Source organism: Prionailurus bengalensis, chromosome A1 (assembly GCF_016509475.1).
Source record: "Prionailurus bengalensis isolate Pbe53 chromosome A1, Fcat_Pben_1.1_paternal_pri, whole genome shotgun sequence".
NCBI lineage: Eukaryota > Metazoa > Chordata > Mammalia > Carnivora > Felidae > Prionailurus > Prionailurus bengalensis.
This window is the reverse complement of record NC_057343.1, coordinates 91,880,168-91,888,090: the sequence shown is the minus strand read 5'-3', so window position 1 is coordinate 91,888,090 and position 7,923 is coordinate 91,880,168.

Genomic DNA, 7,923 nt, shown 5'->3' with positions numbered 1-7,923 from the left:
ATATTAATAAAAAGAATAAAAATCATATCATGACCTCAACAGATGAATAAAAAGTGCTCAAAAAGTGGGTATAGAGGAAACATACCCAAACATAATAAAGGCCATATATGACAAACCCACAGCTAACATCATACTCAATGGGAGAAAACTAAAAGCTTTTCCTCTAAAATCAGGAACAAGACAAGGATGTCCACTCTTGCCACTTACACTGAACACAGTGTTAGAAGTCCTAGCTACAGCAATCAGACAACAGAAAGAAATAAAAGTCATCCAAATTAAAGAAGTAAAACTGTCACTATTTTCAAATGACATACTATATATACAAAACCCTAAAGACTCCACCAAAAAAGTTTAGAAATAATAAATGAATTCAGTAAAGCTTCAGGATACAAAACTAATATACAGAAATCTGTTGCACTTTTATACACTAATAATGAACTCTCAGAAAGAGATTAAGAAAACAATCCCATTTACAATTGCATCAAAAAGAATAAAACATCTAGGAACAAATTTAGCCAAGGTGAAAGACCTGTACTCTAAGACTATAAGACAATGATAAAATTGAAGATGATATCAATAAATGGAAGGATATACTGTAGACTAGATTCATGGATTAGAATAATATTGTCAAAATGCACATACTACACAAAACAATGAACAGATTCAATGCAATCCCTATCATTTATCACAGAAGAAGAACAAATAATCCTAAAATTTGTATGGAACCTCAAATAGCCAAAGCAATCTTGAGAGAGAACAGAGGTGGAGGCATCTCACGCCCTGATTTCCAACGATATTACAAAGCTATAGTAATCAAAACAGCATGGGACTGGCACAAAAACATAGATAAAATGTAGATACACAGATAAATGGAACAGAATAGAGACCCCCAGAAATAATCCCACACTTATATAGCCAATTAATCTTCGATAAAGGAGGCAATGGGGAAAAGACAGTCTCTTCGATAAGTGGTGTTCAGAAAACTCAAGAACTACATGGAAAAGAATGAAACTGCACCACTTTCTTATACCATATACAAAAATAAACTCAAAATGGGTTAAAGATCTAAGTCTGAGGCTGGAAAACTGGAAAACTCTTGGAAGACAACAAAGGCAGTAATCTCTTGGACACTGGTCTTAGCAATATTTTTTTGGATTTGTCTCCTCAGGCAAGGGCAACAAAAGCAAAAATAAACAAATGGGACTCCATCAAACTAAAAACATTTTTCACAGGGGTGCCTGGGTGGCTCAGTCGGTTGAGCGTCCGACTTCGGCTCAGGTCATGATCTCACAGTTTGTGAGTTTGAGCCCCGCGTCGGGCTCTGTGCTGACCGCTTGCTCGGAGCCTGGGGCCTGCTTCAGATCCTGTGTCTCCTTCTCTCTCTGCCCCTCCCCTGCTCACACTTTGTCCCACTCTGTTTCTCAAAAATAAATCAATGTAAAAAAATTAAAAAAAAAAAAAAACATTTTTCACAGTAAAGAGAACCATGAACAAAATGAAAAGGAACCTACTGAATGGGAGACAATACTTGCAAATAATATAACCAATAAGGGATTAATATCCAAAATATATAAAGAACTCACACAGCTCAATATCAGAGAAACAAACAATCCAATTTAAAAATAGGCAGAGTACCTGAATAGACATATCTCTGAAGAAGATAAATAGATGGCCAACGGACACATGAAATGATGCTCGATATCACTAATTATCAAGGAAATACAAATCGAAACCACAATGAGATATCACTTCACACCTGTCAGAATGGCTATTATCAAAAAGACAAAAGTGTTGGTGTGGATGTTGAGAAAAGGGAACCCTATGCTCTGTTGGTAGGAATGTAAACTGGAGCAGCCACTGTGGAAAACAGTACAAGGTTCCTCAAAAAATTAAAAATAGAACTACCATGTTATCCAGAAATTCCACTTCTGGGTATTTATCCAAAGGAAAAAAAACCCATTAAGTAAAAAAGATATATACACTCCTATGTTCATTTCAATATTATGTACAATAGTCCAAGAAATGGAAACAATAGATGAATGGATAAAGACGTGGTATACACATACAATGGAATATTACTCAACCACAAACAAAATTGTGACATGGATGGATCTAGATGGCATTATGCTAAATGAAATAAGTCAGACTGGATTTATAATGATATGATCACTTCCTTATATAAACATTGCACAACTAACTGCTATACACCTGAAACTAATATAATATCGTATGTCAACTATACTTCAATTAAAAAAAAAACCACACAACTAGTAACTACGTACACCTGGGAAAATCTTTTTTTTCAGTGTTTCTTTAACTTATTTTTTAAAATTAACCTATTATTTTATTTTATTTTATTCTATTTTATTTAAAATTTACATCCAAATTAGTTAGCATATAGAGTAACAATGATTTCAGGTGTAGATTCTTTAATGCCCCTTACCCATTTAGCCCATCCCCCCTCCCACACCCTCTCCAGCAACCCTCAGTTTGTTCTCCATATTTATGAGTCTCTTCTGTTTGTCCCCCTCCCTGTTTTTATATTATTTTTGTTTCCCTTCCCTTACGTTCATCTGTTTTGTCTCTTAAAATCCTCATATGAGTGAAGTCATATGATTTCCGTATTTCTCCGACTAATTTCACTTAGCATAATACCCTCCAGTTCCATGCACGTAGTTGCAAATGGCAAGATTTCATTCTTTTTGATTGCCAAGTAATACTCCATTCGATATATATACCACATTTCCTTTATCCATTCATCCATCAATGGACATCTGGGCTCTTTCCATACTTGGGCTATTGTGGATAGTGCTGCTATAAATTTTGGGGTGCAGGTGACCCTTCTAAACAGCATACCTGTATCCCTTGGATAAATACCTAGGAGTGCAATTGCTGGGTTGTAGGGTAGTTCTATTTTTAGTTTTTTTGAGGGACCTCCATACTGTTTTCCAGGGTGGTTGCACCAGCTGGCATTCCCACCAACAATGCAAAAGAGATCCTCTTTCTCCACATCCTCGGCAACATCTGTTGTTGCCTGCGTGGTTAATGTGAGCCATTCTGACAGGTGTGAGGTGGTATCTCATTGTGGTTTTGATTTGTATTTCCCTGAAGATGAGTGATGTTGAGCATTTTTTCATGTGTCAGTTGGCTATCTGGATGTCTTCTTTGGAGAAGTGTCTATTCATGTCTTTTGCCCATTTCTTCACTGGATTATTTGTTTTTTGGGTGTTGAGTTTGATAAGTTCTTTATAGATTTGGGACACTAACCCTTTATCTGATATGTCATTTGCAAATATCTTCTCCCATTCCATCAGTTGCCTTTTAGTTTTTGCTGATTATTTCCTTTGCTGTGCAGAAGCTTTTTATTTTTGATGAGGTCCCAATAGTTCATTTTTGCTTTTGTTTCCCTTGCCTCCGGAGACGTGTTGAGTAAGAAGTTGCTGTGGCCAAGGTCAAAGAATTTTTGCCTGCTTTCTCCTTGAGGATTTTGATGGCTTCCTGTCTTACATTGAGGTCTTTCATCCATTTTGACTTTAGTTTTGTGTCTGGTGTAAGAAAGTGGTCCAGGTTCATTCTTCTGCATGTCGCTGTCCAGTTTTCCCAGCACCACTTGCTGAAGAGACTGTCTTTATTCCATTGGATATTCTTTCCTGCTTTGTCAAAGATTAGTTGGCCATACGTTTTTGGGTCCATTTCTGGGTTCTCTATTCTGTTCCATTGATCTGAGTGTCTGTTCTTGTGCCAGGGAAAATCTTTATGTACCCATAGTCATCTGCAAATCCTTGAAAAACTTATGAAGGTTACACCAGTGTGTACAGAATGTTTTTAGCAGCAGAATTTTTTTTGAAAAGTTTTTTATTGTGGTAAATTACAAATATAAAAATACACAATACAATTTACAATCTTAACTACTTTTCAGTGTACAGTTCTGTAGTCTTAAATTCATTCATAGTGTTATGCAACCATCACCACCACCCATCACCGCAACTCTTCATCTTGCAAAACTAAAATGCTGTACTGGTTAAACATTAACTCCCCATTCCTAGCCCCTGGTAACCACCATTCTACTTTCTGTTTGTATGATTACGACCACTTTAGGTACCTCATGTAAGGAGACTTATAGGCTATTTGTCTTTTTGTGACTGGCTTATTACAGCAGCATGTTTTCTTCACAATTATTATTACTCTTATCAGGCAATGAAAAACAAAAAACCTTGGGACAGAGTCAGTATTTAGCCTATTGAGAGCCATTTGATTAATGCGAGACAAAGGATTTTAGTTAGTTTTCAGTTTGTTTCCTGCTTCTTGTTCCTCTGTTTCTCTTTTCTGGTCATTTCGTGGGTTACTCTTAAGATTTTCAGATTTCCATCCTGATTTATAGAGTGTTTAAAAAAAATTTTTTTTTCAACGTTTATTTATTTTTGGGACAGAGAGAGACAGAGCATGAACGGGGGAGGGGCAGAGAGAGAGGGAGACACAGAATCGGAAACAGGCTCCAGGCTCTGAGCCATCAGCCCAGAGCCCGACGCGGGGCTCGAACGCACGGACCGCGAGATCGTGACCTGGCTGAAGTCAGACGCCTAACCGACTGCGCCACCCAGGTGCCCCTATAGAATGTTTTAGAGTGTATCACTTTGTAGTTTTTTTTTTTTGATGGTTGCTCTAGATATAACAATATACATTCATAACTTATCAGTCAGCTGAGTGCAGAAACCTTACTTCCATGCCTCCTCACTTTTAAAATATAATTAAGTATTCCCATTATATACATCGAGAATGTCAAATGGTGTTATTTTTGCTTCAACCATCATGTCTGACATAAGAAACTCATGAGTAGGATAGTGTATTTTATAGTATCTGTTTTTTTTTTACCCCTCCCCTTAAAAGCTTTTTAAATGTTTATTTATTTTTGAGAGAGACAGAGTGCAAGGGGGGTGGGTCGGGGTAGAGAGAGAGGGAGACACAGTATCTGAAGCAGGCTCCAGGCTTTGAGCTGGAATCACATGAATGAAATCACATACAGGGAGATCATGACCTGAGCCGAAGTTGGATGCACGCTTAACTGACTGAGCCACCCAGGTGCCCCAATCCCCCATCCCTTTTTTAATCCATTTTTATGTTCTTTTCTTTCATCAGTTTCAAGCCTTTGCTGTTGTTACCATTTACTTCGTTTAGAGTATTTCATTCAGTAATTCTTTAAGGGTGGGTTTGCTGGCAATCAATACTCTTAGTTATCTTTTGAAAATGTCTTTATTTCCTTTTTATTTCTGAATGATATGTTCACTGGATATAGAATTCATTGTTGACAATTCCTCTCGTTCCACTTGAGAAACATATGCTATTTCCTCTGGCTTCCATGGTTCAGATCAGGGCAAGAGGGTGTTTTTTCCACTGGTGTTTGAAGTAAGGTGGGCATTACCAACAAAGTTCTCTGTTAGGCCACCCTTTTCCTGGTTTTGACAAGGAGGAACAGGCTTAGAGCTTTTTTGGTTTGTGTCTGTTGGAGGTTCTGGTATGGCAGCTTCTGGAACACATTAGCAGAAAGATATGGGAGAAGATAAGAAAAAACAAAGGGAATTTATCACCATGTTGCTCCTCAGCCCTGAAGTTCTTACAATTTGCCTTCTTCTTTTCACATTTCAGAGTCTTCATATGCTTGTTTATTGTTTGCCCAGGATTTTTCAGTTGTAAGAGGAATGACTTAGGAGGAATGGTGGTCATCTGTTTTGTCTCAACCCCCTGATACAGAGTTTTTCCCAACATTTTATTATGAAAACTTTCAAACACAAAGTTGAAAGAATTTTATAGTGAACACCCATATACCAACACCTAGATTCTACTATTAATATGAGAAGGGGTCTACTTCTCAACTTGGGGAGATGTCTTTAGAATTAGGTGTTGGGGTGCCTGGGTGGCTCAGTTGGTTAAGCACTCGACTTCAGTTCAGGTCACAATTGCATGGTAGGTGAGTTGGAGCCCTGCATTGGGCTCTCTGCTGTCAGGTAGAGCCTACTTAGAATCCTCTGTCTCCCCCACCCTGCCCCTCTCTGTGTGCACACTCTCTCTCTCAAAAATAAACATTAAAAATTTTTTTAAATTATTTTTTATAAATTTTATAAATTATAAATAAATTATTTTTTAATTATGTTATTGTTGGATTGTATGTTCCAATTGCCTTTCTGGATATTTCACATTTTTAAAACTATGAAAAATATGATTATATTTTTGTTTCATACACACAAATGTGTGTAAGCACACACAGTAGCATATATGAATAGACGTAGTGTTTCTTTATTAATATTTCTTCATTCCACATACTATGTGTAAACTTTTTATAATTTTATTTTCAAAATCAGGTAAACAAGAATGTCTCTCTTTACAAAACTTGTGCATATGCAACATACCAAAATTTTGAAAACTTTTTTTTTAACGTTTAGTTATTTATTTTTGAGAGAGAGAGAAAAAGCATTAGGGGAGGAGGAGCAGAGAGAGAGACAGAGAGACAGAGAATCCCCAGCAGGCTCCACACTGATATGGGGCTCAAACCCAGAAACTGAGATCATGAGGTGACCCAGACTTCAGATGTTTAACAGACTGAGCCACCCAGGCCCCCTTGAACATTTCAATATAAAGTACATATACAAGCAATTAAAATTGGAAAATATTTAAATGGTTCGATAAATATGAGATCATATTTAATTTCACAAGTACTCAAAATTAGATATAAAAAATTTGGCCTACTGAATAAACAAAAGCTTTTTCAAAAAAAATGTTAAAAAAAAAACAGTAGGCATGGATGCTAGGCACAGCACATATTGCCACCAACTGCTTATGGAAATAAAAACTGTAAAATCTTCCAGGAATGCAACTAGACAATGGGCTTAGAATTCCACCAGTCTTTGATCCAGTAACTCAAGAATTTTAAACTAAGAAAACAATCTTCAAAGATATAGGTACAAGAATATTAATGGAGCAAAAAACTGGAAATAATATAACAATAGGGTTAAATAAATTGAGCTTAGTTCAATACACGTAACTAAAAAAATTTAATTAGTCGTAGTGGGATGCGCTGAAGCCATTCAAAATAGTACTGAAGGAGACTATTTATTGGCAAATTCAAATGCTCAAACCACATTCTTAAGCAGGGAAAAACCCAAAAGAGGTTACAATTGCTATCTGCAAGATTCCATTTTGTTAAAAGGAGGTCAGCAGTGATTGAGAGATTAACATGGAGTTTAAAGGGCTGTTAAAAGATGTTCACCAAATCGTTAACCTCTTCTGTGTAGTGGCATCAGGTGCAAACCTTCCAAATGGGACATATTCCTAGTACGAAAAAAAGGGAGAAAAGGGAGGGAAGGAAGGAAGGAAGAACGAAAAGATAGCCTTTGACTTCTCTGCACCTAGAATGCCCCTACCCTCCTTCACTGCCCCGGAATCTTCCCTCCATTGCCTCTCCTGGAGGGCTGCCAGAGAAACCCCACTCTTCCAAACCCACCCAGATCCCCCGACCCTGCTTTCCTTTCGCTGTTTTCCATAACGCGTATTTTTTAAAATGTTATATAATTATGTTCATGGCTTATTGTCTGCTCTGTACCAACTTCCCCAAAAGTTCTCAAAAGCAATGATCTTTGCTTTGTTCACCAACTGATTTCCAACCAATGGTGTTTGGCACGTAGCAGGTGCTAGATACCATGCGGTTGAATCACTGAAGGGAAAATAAGTTTGTTCTCGGCGGTTGTCTACTTGCCTTACTATCATTTACCCACATGCACAGCTTCAAGGCACCGCCCTTGGCGAACCTACGTTTGCATCCCGTGGTACTGGAAGACACAGCTTCGCAGCTCAAGGACTGTGACCCCCGAGCCCGGAAGTGGGATCTGGGCACGTGACAGGCTATCGCGCAGAACTACACTTCCCAGAATG